Source organism: Camelus bactrianus, chromosome 30 (assembly GCF_048773025.1).
Source record: "Camelus bactrianus isolate YW-2024 breed Bactrian camel chromosome 30, ASM4877302v1, whole genome shotgun sequence".
NCBI classification, from domain to species: domain Eukaryota; kingdom Metazoa; phylum Chordata; class Mammalia; order Artiodactyla; family Camelidae; genus Camelus; species Camelus bactrianus.
The window spans coordinates 27902567-27923536 of record NC_133568.1 but is presented as its reverse complement, the minus strand read 5'-3'; the positions used below and the strand labels follow the sequence as shown (position 1 = coordinate 27923536).

Below are 20970 nucleotides of genomic sequence, written 5' to 3'. Positions count from 1 at the left end.
TGGTTCCAGCTAGGACATTTCTCGTTCAGAGGCTCTTCCCCAAAGGCAGCAGTTCTCCTGCTTTCACCTTGCTAGGACTGGCGCTCCCCAGAGGGATGCTGAGGCCTCTCCGTTTGACTGGGAGATATTTGCGGCCATAATCTAAAGATGCAAGAAGGGTTAAAGCCCCAAGTGGCAAGACACTGAGCCAGGTCTCCTCGACAGACAGAAACAGGTTACACAAACACAGCCCGCATTTCAGATGACAATTACAGATCAACGACGTGGCAGCCCCAGAACTTGAACCATAAATAAATGTCAGTAAACGACACCAGCGCTGTTACAAAAATGACTAGATTTGTCAGTCAAGTAGGCAGCAGCATTAAGAAAAATAAACCTGGTAAAAATTGTTTTATAATTCAGTTTTCTGGAAGAGGAGATGTTTGAAATATAAGAGCAAGGGCCAAGGCGTGGACTTGGAAGGTGTTATTGGCTGTAGGATTTCAATAGCAAGGGAATAACGAGTCAAAAGGAGACTCAGACACCAGCGGCCACTGGCGGAGGCTCGGCTCGGACACTGATCTGGCCCTTCCCAGGCATGAAAGGGCAGGACAGAGCAGGCCATCTGCTCTCCTCCTGACCTTTAATGTTTCTCTGTAGCTCTGTATTAACAAGGCAACAGCCAGTCTAAGGAGATAATGCCATCTGGTGTCACGGAGATACGGAGCGGGATAATCTATTAGATGGATAATACAGCCAAGCCTGTTGGAATTACACCCAACTGCCCGGGAACTACTAAAAAGGACGTGTGTGGGAACTTGGCTGATGCCGGACTAATCGTCCCGGGGAAAAACGCATTCATACAGTTTGCCCACCCCCTGCTTCTCTGAGAGTAAAATGATCAAAGTTTTCTGTTGGATCATTTTCGTAACGATGAAAAATAAAAATAAGTTGGCGGCTTCCAGGCAGAGCCAGTCCTTCTATTAAGGCCGCGAACCTGGTAAGGGGTCCGACGGGAATTCAGAGTGAGCTCCACGCCCATGGAATCACCCTGAGTTAGAAAATGCAAAATTTACCCAAAGGAATCCCGGCCAAGAGTTTCCACTTAAGGCTAAGACTTGAGATCTTTACTTACAGGACCTGAATGTCCCCGAGAACGACTTCGGGACCAGGGAAGAAGGTGGGGGCTGCTCAGAAGGAGGCGGCGTTCTGCTCTGCGGCCAGCTGTCATATCTTTTGAAGGCCTTCTGTAAACAAGAATGAAGTACTGAGGAAAACAGATTTATTGGCACTTTCCCAAGGACTCAAGAGTTTATCTAAGTGAGTAAACAAACAAAAGGTCCCTGGTTTTGAGACTGATAAGGGGGCCAGCAGGGCACTTGGTACCCCTCACACACCCGGGCCTCCTGCCACGTGTGTCTGAGAACAAACTGGCCGGACAGGTTTTCCAGACCCCTCTGCACATTCCTGCAGGGCTGCGCTCCCCGAATTACAGTCCTCAGGGGTCTCGTTTCATTTTCCGAAAATTGGTAACAGGCCACTGCGGAGGATGCGATGGGGAGGGCAGGCAGGCAACTGTTGCGTGGTCTGACTGACGCAGAGAGGCCGAGGGGCTGAGCGCAGGAGGGCCAGGGCCTCCTGACATCCTCTTAGAAACCAGAGCCCAGGGAAGTTCTGCCTACAAGTTAGCCAGAGCCCCGGGACTCTGCATCCCGCGTTTTCTGTCAGATAATAGTCTCACCATCTCGATTACCAGCAGACCATCTCATCAGTGATTTACCCCCATCCGAGGTACCCAGGCGGGGGCCCCGAGCTCTGGATCCACATGCCCTCAGGAGAAGACTCCACATAATGCACAGGCCTTGTCTGCAAAATGGTGATGAAGTTTGTTTTTTTATTCAGTTAAAAGCAGATACTAGTGTCTATTACGCTCCGATCACTATACGAAAGGCCTGTAACAGCAACCAAAACCACACACGAATGTCTGCCTCACAGAGTTGACTTTCTAGGAGGGAAAAGAGACCACAAAAGTAAATGCATTCGACGAGCATTTACATATGTTATGGCTTGAATTGTGCCTCCCAAGAAAAGGTAGCTCGGGGTCTTAAGCCCCCATACCTGAGAGCATGACCTTGTTTGGAGAGAGTGTTTTTACAGAGGGACTCAAGTTAAAATGAGGTCATTAATGCAGGCCTTGATTCAACAGGGCTGGTGTCCTTATAAAAGGGGAAGTTTGGACACAGCCATGAACAGAGAGGGACGACAGTGCGAAGATGCAGGGAGAATGCCCTCCACAAGCCAAAGGATGCCAAGGGGCACCAGTGACCCCCCCCCCCCAGATGTCAGGAGGCAGGCCCGGAACAGGTCACCCCCTCGCGGCCCTCAGAAGGCTCCGTGATCTCAGACCTGGGGCTTCTGGAAGCATGAGACAATGCATTTCTAAGCCACTCGGCTGGTGGGGCTTTGTTCCATCATCCCGGGACACTAACATAGTGGACTGGAAGGTGATAACTGCAGAGACTGAGAGACAGTCCAGGTGGTCATGGGGGCCTGGGATGCCAAGGACAGAGGGGAGGCCACAGCGTGAGTTAGGGAAGGTCTCTGCAGACCTCCCTGAAAATTCTGGGGTTGATCAAGGAACTGGAGGACCGAGGAAACTAGGCTAGTGTATATTTGGGGGAAGCCATTCAAGCAGAGACAAAGGCCAGTGCAAAGGCCCTGGGGCAGGAGTGTGCCTGGTAGAATCGAGGAGGAGCCAGGAGGCCATCGGGAAGGGGAGGAGCTGAGGTCAGGCCAGGCCAGGCACTGGTTTCTCCCTTGAGTCAGTGAGGCCCCGTGGCGGCATCTTAAGCAAAAAACATGAAAAGGCCTCCTTCATGTTTGAGAAGAATAAGCATGTGCTCTATTGACAAGCGATGCCAAGTGGGGGAGAGAAGCAGTTAAAGCGGTTAGCCGGGGCGGCCCCTGGGCGGGCGGGGAGCGGGGTACACATCGTGCCTGGTGGGGAGGGGGTGGCGCTTCTGCGGGTCATCTCACTCCTCACAGAAGTATTATGCGTGCGACTCCTTTTAGTGATCGGACTGTTTGGAAAGAGTTGCCATAGAGAAATCAAAGTTTTAACTGAATCACTTTGCTCTGCACCTGAAACTAACATTATAAATCAACTATACTTCAATTAAAAAAAATTTTTTTAAAGAAATTCAAGGTTTAAGTTAAGATCAAAGAAGCTACTTACACATTATTCAATGAAATGAAGACACACATCGGTTTTGTTTTAATGAGAGTAAAAATTGCAGACTAACCAGAAAGCTTTTGAAATGCACCCACGTGGACCTGGCTTTTCTAAGGACACATAGGTATCGTGAGATGGCTTTAGTTTTCACACCAGATATTTTTTCCAGAACCATCTTCCCAAGCCTTTAGTTACATGTAAATAGTTGAATATAATCTTATTTGTTTTTCAGACAAAATATGCTAGATGTTTTAGTTTGGCGAAATCACGCTCGTAATAAAAGGAAACAAAGAAGGAACACAGGGAAGGTTTCGGAATTGATTTGTATCTGTTGTATGTGTCCCAGGTCCAGTATCCTCTGTCGCTACAAACACGGTGGTGGAATTTGGGTTTATCTGCCCCCCTCCGGCCCTGGTCTCGGTCCTTGCATCCGTCTGAGTGGCGTGCTCACAGTTAATGGAGTCCACCGTGGAGTGTTTGCTGCTTCTGTTTGAAATCAAGCATCTGATCTTTATCTGTGGTGACAGGCTTAATGCCTTTCTTCTCTGACAAATTTTCAGCTGAAGAGGAATGCAAACACACTATCGGTACAGTTACAAAAAGAGCTAATCTGAGCAAAAGCCAGTACTGGCAGCTCCCCTCCCAACGCGCAGCAGAAACCTGAGGTAGCTGCACTTGCTAGAAGAAGAAACAGGAAAAGAGCCGATGCTCTGCGCACCCTTCCCGGCACTGCCTCGGCTGCGCCGGCCTCTGACGGGGCAGAGACGGAAGACAGAGCTTTAGCTCAGCAGTAGCAGCATCTGTCACCACCCCTCCCAGGGAGGGCGGGCGCGCGGTCCCCCAGGAAGCAGGTGAGAGCAGGAGAGAGGACCAGACCCGAGCACTCCCCGGGAACAAGCTGGGCTCTCTGGCCCTCAGACTGGTTCTACCAAACGCAAATGCTAATTCTGTGCTCCTCATGGAAACATGAGGCTCTGAAGAGTAAGTTTACCCATCATCTACCCACAGGTCTAATGCATGAACGGACCTGGGCAACGCGGGCAGCTGTCTAGGTGCGTCTAAACTTCCCCACCAGGCAGGCCCCGTGGGTCTCAGAGATGCAGGGAGGTCGCCAGGGGAGGCGAGGTGGGTAATTCTGCTGCAGGGCCGGAACACCCCGAGTGCGCCCGAGACAGGCCCTCCACGGTAAGGCACTGCATTTCACGTACGAGGAGTCGATCACAATATATGGTGATATTTTAAGTTGATTCTCTTTTTCTTTTTCTTTTTTTGTGTTAAACTTCATGTCAGAGAGAGGAAATCTGAAAAAAAAATTTACAGGGTAGCAGTTTCTGACTGTGACTTGCCTATCGGGCTCACGGAGAAAACGGAAATTCTAACTCACAATGGACTCTGAGCCAACGGGGCCACCGGGACAATGGGATTCGTAAACCAGAATTTCCAAACCTGTTTTTGTGTCCAGTCTAAGATACACTGAGATCTTTGATGTTCATTTTCGTGGTGGCCGGGCTTGTCCTCTCCTCATCCCCTCCCCCGATCCTGCAGAGCTTCCCCGGGGGGCCGGTCTCCTCTCCGCAGTGACTGTTTCACCCTGTACTCCTGGCTCGCTCTCTGCCCTGCAGACGTGCTGGCCACCTGTCTGTCCCTCGGTCGTTCCTACCGTGATCCTGTATCCGTCAGGACTTGTGTGTTCCCCGTTCCTTCTGCTCAGAAGACCTAGCTCCGCGTCTTCCTTCCTCAGATAGCCCATCTGCAGTGCCCGGCCTAGGTCAGCCCCCGCCCCTGCCCTCATCCCTCCCTCACATCCCATTCCTGTATCTCTTGCACTGACCTCCTTCTGGAACTTTCCCGTCTCTCTCACCAGAACGTAAGCCCCTTGACAGGTGGCTCCTCATTGCCTTGTCCACTGGCATATCCCTGGGACCTAACTCAGTGCTTGTCACCCACCAAGGACGTGGGACGTGCCCTTGGCCATGCGCTGACTCCTCTGGGAGGCGTGGACGGCACATCGCAGCCCTCATCCACTCAGCAGGCGAGGCATTGGCAGAACTCCATCAGCCGTTTAAAACGCAGACAGCTTTCTGTGATCAAAGAAAATGTGTACTTCCTTTTTTTCTTTTTTTTTTTATTGAAATGTGTTAATTTCTTGTGTACAGCATAGTGATTCCGTCATATATATATATTCATTTTATATTCTTCTTCATTCTGGGCTATTATGAGGGATTGAATATAGTTCCCTGTGCTCTACAGTAAGATTGCTGTTTGTCTGTTTTATATACAGTAGTGTGTATCTGCAAATCCCAAACTCTCAATTTATCCCTCTACCCCACTTCCCGCCTAGTAACCACAACATTGTTTCCTACGTCTGTGAGTCTGTGTATATTCTGTAAATGAGTTCATTTGTCTCATTCTTTAGATGCCACATGTAAGTGATATGGTGTGGTACTTTTCTTTCCTTCTGGCTTACTTCACTTAGTGTTACAGTCTCCAGACCCATCCATATTGCTGCAAATAACATTCTTTCTTTCTTTTTTATGGCTGAATAGTATTCCATAAAAATGTGTACTTTCAAATAACAAAAAATAGACCTAAACATTCTTAGAAAGCTTCAGTTAAGAAAGAGTTTGCAATTTCTAACATGGGTGCTGTAAGATCTTATTGGTGGTTTTCTGTTTTTGTCTGGACCAGCTTTGCAACATCAAAAACTTGACCCACAAAGCACAGGACCCCTGGAAAGGTTAGAAGCATCTGAGAAATGAAATGTTTTTGACTCTTGATTTGGGTTTATTTTACTATTTTGGAAGTTGAAGTAAAACATCTCTTGTGAGCCTCTCAAGATTGTCTCATTATGTAAGCTGTGACAATTGCAGGCGGTGCCAATGTATCTCACAGTCACTGACACCTGTCCTGCCACTTCACATGGAACTGAGAAGTTAAGGGACAATTCCAGCAGAAGTGCCATGAAGTGAAAGTACTGAGTAAGGAGCGGTGTTTTATGGTTTAACGCCTGTTTCTGACATTAGCTAGTTTCATGGGTTTGGTAAATTACCAAACTATTCCATGTCTGGTTAGTTACCCATCAGTTGGGAATGCACACAAATAAATCTCACACTAGTGGGAGCAGTGCTGCAGTCACTGCATAAAGCATTAATGGTGACGTGGAATTTCATGAGCTGTTGTCATTTTTGTTCAGCTCTATGTCACGGCAGAGATGATTGCTAAAATGATGACATACCTACTATGTCTATGTTCTTAGAAGATTCTGTACTATAAGAGCAGAAAGATTAGAAGATTTATAGTGTTTACCAAAACACGTGGTTTGTTCTCTGAGGTCTTGGACACCGTAAGCCCTTCCCTCACCTGGAAGAGACGTGTCCCCTAAAAGATTTCCAAGAAGAGAGCAGGAAACTGATCCATTGAAGATGCCACCTCTGATCAAAGTCCTCAATACTCTGACACTTTTGTAACTTTAGTAACTATCTCCCTTTGGACCCCCCCTATTGGCCAAGAAGAGAAGCAATTTTTCAGGTAGGTGTTTTTTTTTTTTTTTTTATTGTGGTAAAATATACAAACACAAAACTGACAATTGCGCAGGTCAATGGTATCAAGTACAGTCACAATGTTGTGCGCCGTCGCCACCATCTATTTCCAGAACTTCTCCATCTTCCCAAGTTGAAACTCTGTGTCCTTTAAACAACCCCCCACCCTCCTGGCACCCGCCCCCCCCAACTTTCCATCTCCATGAAGTTGACAACTCCAGGAACCTCGTGTAACGGGAATCACACAGTATTTGTCCTCTCGTGTCTGACTTATTTCACTCAGCGTGCTGTCTTCAAGGGTTCCCATGTTGTGAAAAGCATTTTTAAAATAGATTTAAATGGAGAATTTAAATCTTCTTTTATAAACATTTATGTTCAAGTAAGTTATCCAAACCACATCTCAGCCTGTGGGAACGCTGAGCCTGGAATGCCGTTTGTTTAAGGCTTCTGGTTACAGCCCTTCTTCCAAGGAGAAGGGCATTGCAGCATGACCCCAGCCGACTTTTTTTCTTCAGCTTCCTAAGTGAATTCCTGGTGGCAGTAAGGGGCTTTCCCTGGCCCTCCAACTCGTGGTATTTCAAATGGTGCCTTTTCTACATCAAGTGTCTTATCTGCGTTTCTGATATGCGTATGTCCTTAACTGTTTTTACAACAGGCTTCTGGGCCTGGGTATAGAAAGGATAAATCAAATTGTCAAGGAAAATCGTTGGTTCGCAGAGCTGTTTCTTGGGCTCTGTTTAGTCTTTGCCCCAATTACGTTGTGCATCTTAAAATCTGGCGCGAGGAAAGGAAGCTGTATGTCACAGGCGATGATGAAAATAATGGAAGTCAAAGCTCACCTGTTTCAGTCGTGTCAGCTCTGTGTCTTCTCTTGATGCTCACCTCAGCGAGCCTTTCTGCTCTACCTTGTTCTTCTAATTCTTTGAATTTACCCGAACACAAGTCTCGTCCTTCCAGCTGCACCCATCAGTTGGATATCCTTTTGAGAAACTGAAGTTTGCAAAGGGCCATTGACTTCCCCAAACTGAAGAGGCTCGGGGAATTTTCCTTTGAACGCAGAACATTCTATTTTTAAGTGTTTTATTTATTGCTGGCAATTCCTCAGGGGTTTCAGTTTCTCCTCTACTGGTCAGTGTCGCTTACATAAAAACCGGTTTAAGAATTAAAAATATTCTTATTTTATTGCTCTTGCAGTTTGATATGGAGTAAAGTAAAGGCTCTTGGTGACCTGGAGAAACACAGCTACATAAACTGTACACAATACAAACTCTCCTAGATGGAAACACTCCTTTACGCCTCTCCCCTGGGGCTCAAACTATGCGCCCACCCGGGGAAGTCTCCCCTTCAGAGCTGCTGGTGCAGCTCTTCTCCCGTTCTGCATCACTTCCCACCTGCTTTCCAAAAAAATGAAGAGCCACAAAAAGCTAATGCATTCGTTGGTCCTCTCTGTCATGTCAGGGAGAGATGTGCAGCGGGCATGTCTGGGACTCACTTCTGGACGAGGTGGCTTCAGCTGGTGTCAGTAGAGGGGGTGCCGGCGTCCGCGTGTTCGCGGGTGGACGTGGGCGGGGTCAGCGCTCTGGGGAAGATTGGACAGCATTCACGATTTGCCTTGGGTGCCGACTCTGACAGGTCGAGTGCAGGGTTACTCCAAAGTCCTCTGCGTACCTCATCTTTTGGAACCAGGCGGTAGGGGGCCTCCCCAGAGCTGGGTACAGGCATTGCAGAGCTGGGGAAGAAAAGGAAAAGTAGGCGGGTTGACTGGCACCCAGAAACTTTGCTGTCTGCCTAGAAACGTGATCATTGACAGGCTGGAGACAGGGGTGCTGGACCACATGGATTCCAAACAATTACTTCCCTCAGCTGTTAGAGTTTCAAACGTGATCTATCGAGTGATGCTGACAGTAGATTTTCTGCCGGCAATAAAGGTGGCCTGATTCACAGAATAATTACTGTATGCAAATGAATGTGATTTTCCTCTGCCCTTTTATGGATGGCTCTGCTCTGCCGTTCATCAGGGCCACAAATTTCACTTGGGAGGAGATGGATTTAAAGAGACAGGCGCCCCCGAAGCTTTGCGGTGAACTTACTAAATCCATGCCAAGTGTCCTCATAAACAGGCGGGCATAGGTTGTGGTAGGGCTGCCAGAATCGGCCCCTTCTGTCTGTGCCGTGCTGCTTAGGCAACTGGGGAGGAAACGCCTTACTCTGCGCCCTCCCAGGCAGGAGGGGGACGCCTTCCAGGGGCAGTGCTGCGGGACGTGGGGGCCAGGAGGCCCTGGTGGGTCTCTTCGCCTTCCCTGGAGCCCACTGCGATGTTTGTGCACCTGGGTGAGGGGAAGGGGAGGAGCAGAAAGCCGGTGCTTGGATCCAGCACTGGTCCTGACGAAATTACGGCAGAAGAGATTTGAAGCAAGAAGTGTGTTTTCCCTTGACGCTGAGATGAAAGAAAACACACAGTGAAACCTGGCAGTGACAAGGAGCTGTTGGAGTTGCACGTCTTTGGGCTGGGCTTCTCCGGGACCCCATAGCCTCCTCCTGAGTTCGGGGCATTTCTCTGAGCAGCTGTGCCGGTGCATCTGCCGGAAGAGGGGGTTTGCTCCGAGCGACTCCAGTGGGAGGCGAGGCTGAGCAACCCTGGGGGATGAACCGCGCTGTCAGTCCCTGGTGCTGGGACCAGACCCTGAGGGCACAGCTCAGGGAAAATCCGCGGTACATAACGTATCACTGCTAAGTCCCAGCTTCTGAATTTGCTCCCAACATGCGGCGTGTACCCTCTTCCTCCTCCGTGGAAGAAAGGGGACCACGAGTGACTGTTGTAAACAGGAACAGCCCCATCTGTCAGTGGGCTGTCTTGTTACTCATACTGCAACAACGTGTTGATGTCAGGACACCCAGAACACACTTCCTTCCACCACCACTTGCAGAATAAAGGGAAGACACATCGGTGTTCACGTGTTCACAAGCAGCGTCCGCTGCTGGAGGCCACCCCCGCCTTCCCCAAACAGGTGCCAATCAAAATCGGCATTTTCTGAGAGTACTGAACAGGTGAACTCGGTCTCCAGGAATTCCTCCCCTTCCTTGACTCCGGCAAGTCTCCCTAATGGCTCATAAGACGGGCACGGGTCGTTTCACGAACCAGAGCAAACCATGACATTCTTTTCTCTTTCCTTTTCTTTTTACTGAAGTACAGTCAGTTTACAATGTTGCGTCAGTTTCTGGTGTACAGAATAATGTTTCAGTCATACACATACATTCATTTATTCCTTTTCATATTCTTTTTCATTATAGGTTACTGCAAGATATGGAATATAGTTCCCCGTGCTCTACAGCAGCACCTTGTTGTTTATTTTATGTCTAGTAGTTACTATCTACAAATCCCCAACTCCCAATTTATCCCTCCTCACCCCCTTCCCCCACTGGTAACCATCAGCTTGCTTTCTGTGTCTGTGAGTTTGTTTCTGTTTTGTAAATAAGTTCTTTTCTTCCTTTTTTTTTTTAAAAGATTCCACATAGAAGTGATGTCATATGGTGTTTTCCTCTCTTTTTTAAAACAAAAATTCAGATCAATTTTTGACTATGATGCCTCTTCATAGGAAAACAAAATTTTCTCCCCTTTACAAATCAAAACAAGGAATGATACCCTGTATTAGGAACTTGTTTTTTCTCTGAACCTCTTTCTTTAATACCAGTCGTGTTGTAATGGGGAAGACGCGATGCTCAAAGCGAGATTCAGTATTTGGTTACCCCCATTTGTAAAGCGGTCTTCCCTTTGTACTCTACAGCGATGCATCTATGAGAATTGTTTTATAGGCAGATGAGGGAATATCCAACATTCCACGGGAGAAATATTCTCAAGAAAAACTGACTCAGTTGAAAAATTTCTAAATAACATGCATTTATATGTTGATTGTTCATGAGTTTGCAATGAAGAAAATACGTAATTACTTATTTGGGAAGAGTCAAGAAAAGTAAGGTTGCTTATACTGGTATTGACAGATTTAAGTGCAAATTGACAATTTTAACTTTGGTTAAGAAAAAACTGATTTAGAAACAATGTAGATTGAATGGTATCTGTTCTCAACAGGTCCATTCATTTTATTTAGCGGAAATGTCGATCACGGGGGGAGGGTACAGCTCAGTGGTAGAGTGCGTGCTTAACAAGCATGAGGTCCTGGGTTCAATCCCCAATACCTCTATTAAAAAACAAATAAATAAACCTAATTACCTACTCCCCCCACCAAAAAAAATTTAGAAAAATAAAATAGCCAAAAAATAATTTAAAAAAAGAAATACCAATCACCCTTTATAACAGAGTAAATAGAAACGGCAGCGGCCCCCGGAGAGCTCCCAGCAGACAGGCCAGGGGAAGAGGGAGCCCCGTTGCTCTCGCGCCTGGAAACAGCCTCGTCTTCGGAGACCGGTTCCCGCCCACCGGCCAAGAACCTCAGCCCCGTGGCTGGCAGGAACGCCATCGGCCATGTTCCCTGGCGTCTCCAGGTGACAGAGGACTGGCATCTCAGTCTGCCGCCCAGGCAGAATGCGGAGAAAGGGCTGAGTTCCTGCTGGGACAGGGAGGTGAGAGTCTAGGGCTGTCGGCTGCCGCGTCTTCCGTGGTGTGAAAGAAGCCGGTTCCTGGTGTGACGGAAGAGGGCTAACGTACAGGCCGGCTCGAGTGGGGGAGGGCAGGCCGATGGCGTCTGAGTCCTTGAGTTCCTGCTCTCGGTCTCCCTCAAGGCCCAACTGCACAGACCTCCCAACGACATCGCGTCCCTGCCTGCAGCTGGCTCCCTGGGCCACACGCGCTTCCTAAGCTGGTGTGAGTTGTGTTTCTGTTCTTGCAAGTAAACAGCTCCGTATGAATCTACCCCTAGGAAATAAGCTGCGTGTTAGCGGTCCTGTACGCTGGAAGTGGGTTTGGGCGGTCTTAAGCAGGTACCTAAATTTATATCACAGATTAAACAAGGGTTCGAAAACTATATGCGTTGTTGACTTAACATTACACTCAACGAATGTTTCCATTAAATCAAATTGTAGAGCATTGAGATACAAGGTAACTGCTGCACAGGTAGTGAAGGTTTTAGTAATTCCGAAGATGGGGTTTTATTTATCTCTCTATACAAATTTTTTACAAGATATTTCTTTAAACCTTGCACTGTGTCTTTATAACAAGTTGCGATGACATTGCACGAGAATGAATATTGAGTTGCAGTTTTAAATATCACTCATCTTTAGCCAGGAACTCGCTGAGCTGAGACCGGCAGTATCTGGGCATTTGTCAGTGCTTCGAGAGCCTTGTAAATTCACCTCCAGACTTTGCCAACCGTGTCTGCTTCTTCTGGCCCCAAGTTTGTACCTCCCCCAATTAAACGTGCTGCGGCCACAACGTTAATCTTTGTAAACCTCATTCAGTCATCCACTGTACGTTCATATGTACAGTAATTCGCACACACCCTCTACTGCGTGTCCGTGTGTGTCCATTACTTTGATCGGTGCTAAGGGTGCTTAGATTCAGGGAACAGAGTACCCGCCCTCAGCAGCTTTCAGTCAAGACGTGTGTGCACCCTTCACTCCAAAATGGTGGAAGCAGGAGGCAGGAGAAAAGCCAAATGCCGTGGCTGACCGACGGGTCCCTTAGCTGGAGCCGGAGAGGCTCTAACTCGAAAGCTGAGAATGAACTTGGCATCCAGGTAGGTAATCCGGAGTGCCATCAGACAAGCTGTCAGGTCTTAGGAAGGCATCAGGAGCGGGAGCACAGAACCTCAGGACAGTCGCACGGTGGCCGGAGCCACACAGCTGCGGGCACCCGGCGGGCGAGGCAGCTCGCAGGCCAGGGCCTCGCTTCTGGCTCCTGCTCCTGGGCGGGCTCCAGACAGGAAGCAGGAAGGCGCCGTTGTTTGCCACCTTGGAAATTCAGCCAGAGGCTTCATGGTTTATTCTCGTTCTTGGGTTCGTTAAATGTCACCAAGGACGCATTGCAGGCCAGACGCAGCGCTGGGTCCAGAGAGCAATCCAGGACGGTGGTGATCTGGGGAGAGTGGAACATGCAGTCTGGTGACGTGGGTGTTAACAGGCACCCTCCCCTATCCTCCCACAGCCAAGAAATGTTGCTCAAGTCGAAATTCTAAGGTTGGCCCTTGGCACCTCTTATGATTGATACTAACCTTGTTCCATGATGGGCGGTTTCCCTCAACCGTATCCCAAAGGAAATAACTCCAGTCCCCACCCCCTTGACCCGGTGGCTTGTCCTCGGCAGTGAGCTGTGGACTAGGTGCTGGGTGTCGCCTCTGTGAGGAAGCACTGACCAGTCAGGGCCTGATGGTCTGTGTCCTCCGAATCCTAATTCAGCCATCAGCCACATCCCAGGTGGGGAGCTTCTCCATCAGCCTGGACTTTTGAGTGGGGACAATGTGGACCAAAGTCCCTGCCGACTTGCCATGGACATAGAGCCCAAAGGAGAGGTTAATCTAACTGGCTTCAAGACGTTAAGATGTCGGTGTTACTTGTCACGGAGTGCCGCCAAGCCATACGGAGTGACAGAGTTCTCTGTCTCTCGCACCGTCCAGTCCATCAGCAGGTCCTGCTGACTCTACCTCAAGGTATGAGCTGCATCCGTCCACTTCGCTTCGCCCATTGCTGTCCTCCCAGCCCAAGCCACAAGCATGCTTTCACTTGGACTACTGTCTCCATCCATGTTTCTGCTTCTGGCCACTTACATAGATGTTAGCGTGATCCTCACAGAACTCGACGCGGATCAAATCGTGCCAGCCTCCCCAGCTTCCTGTGAGAGCTAGAGTAAGGTGTGCTGCTGGCGTGGGTGCCAGACCCCGCCTGGCCTTGCCCTGCCCAGCGGCCCTAACTCATCTCCTCCCACGATGCCCTCGTCCATCCCACTTCAGAAGCTCCAGCCCTCATTCCATTTCCCCAAACTCCAAGCTGCCCCTCCTGCCTGGAATGTTCTTGCTTCGACCTCTACTCATCCAGCTCCTTCCCTTGAATGTCGTGTCTTTCAGAGAGATCGTCCCTGACCATGAAACCCTTTCCATCCCAACACGTTATTTTAATTTTCCACGGAGGACTCATCGCCATCTGATGTTTTTCTTGCTCACGTGTTTGTTTGTTTTCATTCTGTCCCCGTGAGGATGGCAGCTCATGTAGAGCAGGGGCCTTGCCTTTCTTGTGTAGAACTGTGTTTCCTGGAGCAGAAGGACCTCTTTACTCGGAGTGTGTGGCCTGCATCCTGGAGCGGATGAACCTGTGTGAGTGAGTGAACACGCGGGCGCTCGCCACCAGGCTCCCGCGGTGACGTCCACCTCCACCTTTGTGTAGACGTTGCATCCTGCCTTAGCGAACAAGTCTCTAAAATTACACACAGACAGCACATACGTGGAGTCTTCCCTCTTTCTCTTAAAAGAGCAAGGGGAAATGGGCTTCTAAGAATTAATTAATTCTTGGAATTAAAGGGGTGAAGGGTTTCAGAGCCTGGTAAGAGGGTGGTCTTCCGTTTGTGGACACCCCCTCCCTGGAGATCTTTAAAAAGAGGCTACCATAAAGATGTAGTGTAATTTTTGCTCTGTTCTGAAACCCAGTGGTTCTATTCACCGTCATAGCGATGAGGGACTCCGCACAGATAGTCGCCATCAGACGTCCCCGTGTGACACTGATTGCTTGGAAGCCGCGGAAAGCGCCAGTAATAACTAGTTCAGTGTTTGTTTTCTCTCTTACTTGAAGATCGTGAGTAAATAATACTCAGCAGCAACAGCGGGATTAAATGAGTGGCCAGCCCGTCTCTTCACGGTCAAGGGCCTGTTTAGATTTGCTTTAAACACAGTTTTGCAGCAGGTAAGAATCCTTGTTGGGGGGAAACCCAGGCAGCTTTTTGATGCTGCGAAACGTCGCGCAGTGCAGACTGAAGATTCTCTTGGCTCGTTTAAAACAGCATTTGGTTTGTTTTTTCCTCCCTGTGATTGCACGTCTTCCTTCCTGTTCTAAGACAATACCAACATTGTTTTTTCCAGTTCCAGTCCTTGTGGTTAAAATGTCCCATTAGGTTTGGACTTACAGGTTGTTACTATGAGGCGGGACACTAGGAGAAGGAACGGCCCCGGGAAAGATTCTGGTTCTCGTAACCCGGCGTATTCGGGGAGCCTGGTGACGCGTGTTCTGGGCTACGTGAACCTGGTGGGCTGTCTGACACAGCACTGACGCCGCATGAAGTTTGTTTGAACAGACATTTAAGCAAAGCCTGCTCATTCTCAGGGTTATTGAACTCGGGCACTTGCTACCTAGGCTGAAACCACGGAGAAGTTCACGGGGCTCCAGGAACGGCGGCTGCAAGCCCGTAAACCGGTGGACCAAGAGGGAGAGGGGTGCTGGGCTCCGGGCACAGGCAGGTTGCTGGCCAGGTGGTATTTAGGCTTTTGTTTTGTTTTGTTTTGCTTTGCTTTTTGGTTTTGTTTTTTTTTTTAATAGCAATTTAAACCAGAATGGCTGCTGTTTGCTGCTAAGATTTTAGGCAGACTGCCAAACAATTTCTTCACAAAGAAGAATTGGCAAAAGCCAAAAGCCTGCTGATTTTGCTTTGGTTATGGGTACCATTTTTTTTTCGTAGCTTCCCAGTTCCCTGCCTAATCTTTTGTCTTCAGTCTTTAGGATCTAAAAAAATCTCACGCTGTTGTCTTCAGTTGATGACCATCACGTCCTTCTAATGGCATCATTCTGAAGGAATCTGAGGAAGGAGGATTAGATCCAGGGCAGCCTGGGGAGATCCTGACGGAGGACCAGGCACCAGGTGTTCTCCGCCCCTCTCAGATGTCGGGACAGCCTGACCTCGCCCTCCCTGCCCTGCTCCCAGCCAGGAAGTTTGCCCTCTGCCTCGTGGATATACTCCCTGTAACCAACGATTCCCACAATTCCTTAAAATGAAGAGAGGACTGCAAATAAACTGAGACATACCCCTGGCGCACAGTTGGAAGAAAATAGACGTCCTTTCAGTCAGAACAGCCCCCAGTGTCTCCACACGCAGCCTCAGGACACAGGGCATCTCTTACAACTAGTCAGAAATGCAGTCCCCGTTGAGGGTGAATTGCCTTCGGAGAAAAAATTTTCTGAAGTCCTGAATCTGGGTTTCAGGCTCACTCCACCTGGAATCTCACCCAGAAGTGTGGGCGGAGTGGGGGGAGGGAGGAGGCGAAGGTGAGGAGACAACTGTCAACTATTAGAGGAAATGCTAAATCAGGGGACAGCGCCGTGAGGGACAAAGCCCCCTGGACGCCCACTTGGTGAAACATCGTTTAACACATAATTTGCTGCGGGCGGGGGCGGGTGAGGTTTCAGTTCGGAGGCGTTTTTAATGCAATAATAGCTCACAAATAAAACGTTTCTGTGTGCGGCACGAAGAAGTGAAATGAATACGTGTTAGTGCAGAAGTCACGTCACACTCAGCGAACGATGCTTCAGGCACAGCATGGAAAGGTTTTCCTAAAGGACACTGTATGAAACCGATGCCTGAAACTTCCACTGTCCAAGCAAAAACTTTTGAGGGTCCGTTGCGTTAGAGAGACGCTAACTTCCCATCTCTCATTGGTGACGCACCCTTAACTTTGCTACATTGTTTTGCCTCTTGCAGTCACCCCCTTCCTGTCTGTCTTACACACACACACCACACACACACACACCACACACACACACACACACAGAGTAACCTCATTTTTAGGGCTGTTTTTTGGGGGTTTTTTTTTGTAGCGGTTGCCCCGAAAGAAATGCTCTCCGCCAGACCTGGTGCCTGTCACCACAGCCCATCACTTGCCTGGTAATTAAACTCTGACTGATTTATTGACTGACAGCCAACAAATCCCAACCCGGTTTTTATGATATACATACTTCCCCGGGCTAAATTCACTCAAACAACAACCCAGTCAGAGAGGGGAGGCGAGGGGGGAGGGGCGGTGGGGGAGGGGAGGGCGGGGACAGGAAATAAATAGGCAAGCCAGCATTCTTGGCAAAAGGAGACATTTTGCAAAAGAAAGAACGAAAGGGGGAAAAAAAAGAAGCAAACTCGAGGCAACATCTTTTTCAAATCCCGCGACCTGGGGAGCGAGGCTGCGCCAGGGAACAACCTCCTTCAGCTTTAAGACCCATTTGAACTGCCTCCCGTGCGAGCGCGGTCTGGAGGGGGAGGCAAGGGGGGTCTGCAGCTCGTTGCACAGTCAAGTTCCAATCTCACCGAAGGGAAGGCGGCTTTATTAAAAGTCATGACTGCGATTGGATGACAGGTGCCAATATCCCGGCCCTGACAGATGCGCCGCTTCCCGGCCGCGCTCCCTGGGTGCGCCGCCCGCGGCCCCATTTGTCTCTCTTCCAGCGAGATCGCACAGGCCCGCTGTTTGCCTCCGAGCTGCGCGGCGCGGCTTGATATGTGGAATCCTCACGATGAGACTTATTAAAAGACAGTCCATTATTTTTATTTAGAGCATTTCCAAAACAAGCAGAGCGGGCACGGAGATAATTTAAAAATCGTGTGGCAGGTCATCTCCCGGCCAGCGTGGCTCCATTTGAAATGCATGAGAAAGGAGCGTCTCTGTCCCTGGCGCACGCACGCGCACACACACGCGCACATCCCTGTTCACAATGGGCGTGCTCTGGGCGACATTTAACCCCTGACTAATACCCCTGACAGTCCAAAGCACTATTTTGCTGTAACCCACGGGCATTTCAACGTGAAGGATTAACCCTGCTCCCTTTTATCCCTAAATCTTTCTTTCTCTTCTTTTTTCCCTCTCCTTATTTCCTTGCCTCCCTCTTCTATTTTGTTACAGGTGGGCTTTCCCACTGCAGCGTTAGATATAAAATACTCCTGATTGGCTGTATTTATGGGCCCTTTCGTCCTCCTGTTGGTTTCAGACACAAAGAAAAATGGTCTCTCTCGACTGTGCTTGGTTTGAACAGCAGGTAAGGTTCTGGCAGCCGCCTCTCCCCAGCCTCCGACAGAAAATTATTACAGATGAAATGATTCTGTCCTGGAAATGGTAAGAGGGAAGTTTCAGCTTAAAGGATGCTGCGGACACACAGCGGATTCTCCCACCAGGACAAGCATGACCCCGGCCGGCTCTGCTTTCCCCGCGGGGGAGGGCGGGAGACCGGGCAGGCTCTGGGCACCCAAGCATCACCACCGGCAGCACTGAGGGGAGAGGACCGGCAGGACACTTGTTCGCAGGCGGACCGCTGGGCTTCACGCCTCCTTACTGCTCTGTCTGGTGGAAGGCAGCCAAGCGAACTTGTGTCCATTAGCGTCAGTCCTGTGACCCCACCTGGCTGCAGCGAGGACCCCGGCTAACCCCTCAAACGAGGGCGCGTGGGCTTGTCGCCCCAGCGGCAGGCTCGGCGCTGGGAAAGGCGGCTGTCCTGGAGCAGCGCTGAGGTGGGCGCACACGAGGCAGGGAACTGACGGAGCCGTCAGGGAAGGGCTTGTGCACAGCCACCGCCCTGGCTCCCTCCAGAACCCTTAGGCTCTTGTTTGCATGGGCACCATAGCAAGCCACAGTCAAAAGAAGAAAAGAAAAGAAAACACAATGATGATAGACTAAAAAAGTCCCCACCTGGCTGTCCTTTGAAATGAACAGTGGGCTCTGAGGGACACCCTGGGTGATGGGAGGCCGGGGGTCAGCCCTGGAGGCAGGCGATGGCGGCAGACACCAGGGGATGTCTCTGGGTAAAGGCGTTTGCATTTATTATTTATCTGGTGAGCGTCTGCAAGCCCCCTGAGGCGTCAGCGCTAAGTACTGGGAGCCACGTTGCAGATGGGAGGCCTCTGGGGTCAAAGAGTGCACAGAGGGATTTCAACAGGTAACGGAGCCCCCTGCGTTGTTCCCTTAGCTGCGTGTCTGCGCGCATCACGTCTGCTCAACCTGTTAAGTAGCCGCTCGGTGCTCGCTCTGCCGTGGGGTCGTGGCTTCCACCTCTCCTGCCGGCGTCCTTACCTGTAACCGGCGTGAGTGCAGTCAATGCTCTTAGCTTTGCCAGCGACAACGACCCGCTGGGTCTGCATCCTCTCCTGTTTGTCGTAAGGTGGCGGGTTTGTTTGAAAGTCCCAGGAAGGGTGCCGGCTGGGAATGGCACCTGTGGCCTCCCCCTGACTCTGGGGTGCGTCCTTGTCACTAGTGCTCTGTCACTGCGCTCACCACAGGGACAGCCGCACGTGGAACGACCGCCCATCCTCACACAGGAGACCGCACCACATGTCTTCTGCTTTCAGAGTTTCTCCGCCTAGAGCCGGATCATTTCATGGTTTCATTCACTTATCAGACACTGTCTTCACTTTTCCAACAAACATGAGCTGAATTGCGAGGGGCCGGTGATGAATAAATGCCAATGTGGGCGCCCCCGTGGGTCCTCAGGTCCTAGAAGCTCGGCGCCATGCTTGTGCTCCACCGTGATCGAGAGTTTAAAATCTGCTTTATAGACCAGACTGCTTAGATTCCTGTATTCATTGTTGTCCCATAGTCTTTAGTGAAGGAGGTTCTGTATTTTATTTTGATTGAAGGAAAAAAGCATTTGTCCGTACAGTTTTCTGTGGTTGGTTCATTTCTTTGCTCAGGAGTCTTTGTTGCTTGCTAAATAAATCCAGATTCCTTTCCTTGGCATTCAAGGTCATTCCTCGTTTGATCCTGACCTCATTATCTGACTCCCCTCCTGGCTCTGCCTGTCCTCTGTGCTCTGGTCACTGAAACCTGCAATTTGCTCAGCGGAATGTATGTTCCTCATCTCTGTATCTTTGTATAAATTCTTGCTCTGCCTGTAATCCCTTCTGTGTTGGTAAAAATTGTAGTGCCTTCCATGACCAGCCTCCCTGGCTTCTCCTGACACCCTGTTCTGTACGCTTTGTATGTATCTCTGATACAGCACCTCGAACACTGGATCAAATGTTCTTCATCTGTCCTGTGCCTCGAAACTCCCCACCAGCAGGACTGGTGTCTTCGTCATCATCTTTGCACGCGTGAAGCGTCTCCTGGAACATCTTCGTGAGTGGTGAATACTTCCCCAGTACACCCGGACCTCACCCCCGACGGGCTTCCCAGGCGCAGTTCCCGGAGCCCTGGAGCAGACTCTCAGCCATCCCTGCACCAAGACTCGTCGCGCTGCCCTGCTCAGGTCCGAGCCTCTTCTCTAAGAAGGCTCCAGAGCTTCACTGAGACGTCTGCGGGGGCGCCATCTTCTTCGTCGTAACACCGTTACTTGTTCCCGCTACTAGGTTTAAAATACCCGAGGGGCAGGTGGGGACCTACGTCCCCTGTCTCTCCCGCAGCGCAGCACAGAGCACGCGCGCCCACCCGCAGCAGGTGCGGCGGCCATGCCACCGCGCAGGCGAGGCGCGTGCACTGCCGCACTCCTGCTGCCCCTTTATCCCAGGCCGACCTCGGCACGCACAGCAGGGCCAGCAGGGCCAGCAGGGCGTACAGTCTTCAGTTAGCCTGTCTCTTATCCCCAGGCAGAAGAGGCTACCTGCAGGGATAAACGTTTGCTTGGACTCAAACGCTCTCTTTGAACAAATTTTCTCCGACTCTAAACTGGTTTCTGGACGCCTCTCAGCATCCTGGTGCTTCTGTAACATTTGACGCCCAAGAGCATTCGAGTTACGAAGAAGGCAGGTAACGTGTAAATCATACGATTAAGAAGAAATCACCAAAGACAGGGAACGGAAAAAGAAAGAATGGAGAGGGGACCCGCAAGTGACCGTGACGCCCGCGGTCTGAGGTCTCATTGTGGGACTTGCCAAGCACGGATGCTGATCTGAGACGCTGCAGACCCCTGGCTGGCGGGCGCGGGCGAGGAGGTAGGCCAGGCCGGGTCACCGCCGCCAGGGGATCGGGCCGTGTGGCGGGCGCTGGGACTGAAAGGGGAGCGGTTAACACCCTTCGTGAGCTGTTACAGGAAGTAGTTTTATTCACGTCTCGAGGACCACAGGGCGTTTCAGAACCAAATTTCCCCTCCTCTTCTTTCTGTTAGGTTTACTCTTTGGCTCTGTTTTAAACTCACCTAAAAACACTTCCCGCTGCTAAAAATGCCTCCTCTCCGGGCGCTGCAGAGCCCCACCGACCTGACTGCTCGGACGGGATGAGTGCGGGGTCTCGCCTGCTCTTCCGTTTCTGGGAAAACCTTTTTTTTTTTAATGTTAATTTTCTTTTTTTTTTTAAACCAAGGAATATAGAGGAACAAATTCCA

General features: G+C 50.0%; 2 long non-coding RNA genes across 2 annotated transcripts; one reads left to right on the top strand and one right to left on the bottom strand.

Annotated features, from left to right (window-relative positions):
• Positions 1-1564: 1564 nt before the first annotated feature.
• LOC141575607 (uncharacterized) lies at positions 1565-5176 on the bottom strand. Its single transcript, XR_012503282.1, has 3 exons — positions 5043-5176; positions 4239-4512; positions 1565-3771 (listed from the first exon to the last, which is right to left on the bottom strand). It is a non-coding gene; the product is annotated as an uncharacterized LOC141575607 (long non-coding RNA).
• LOC141575608 (uncharacterized) lies at positions 3650-5920 on the top strand. Its single transcript, XR_012503283.1, has 3 exons — positions 3650-4062; positions 4220-4396; positions 4502-5920. It is a non-coding gene; the product is annotated as an uncharacterized LOC141575608 (long non-coding RNA).
• Positions 5921-20970: the final 15050 nt, after the last annotated feature.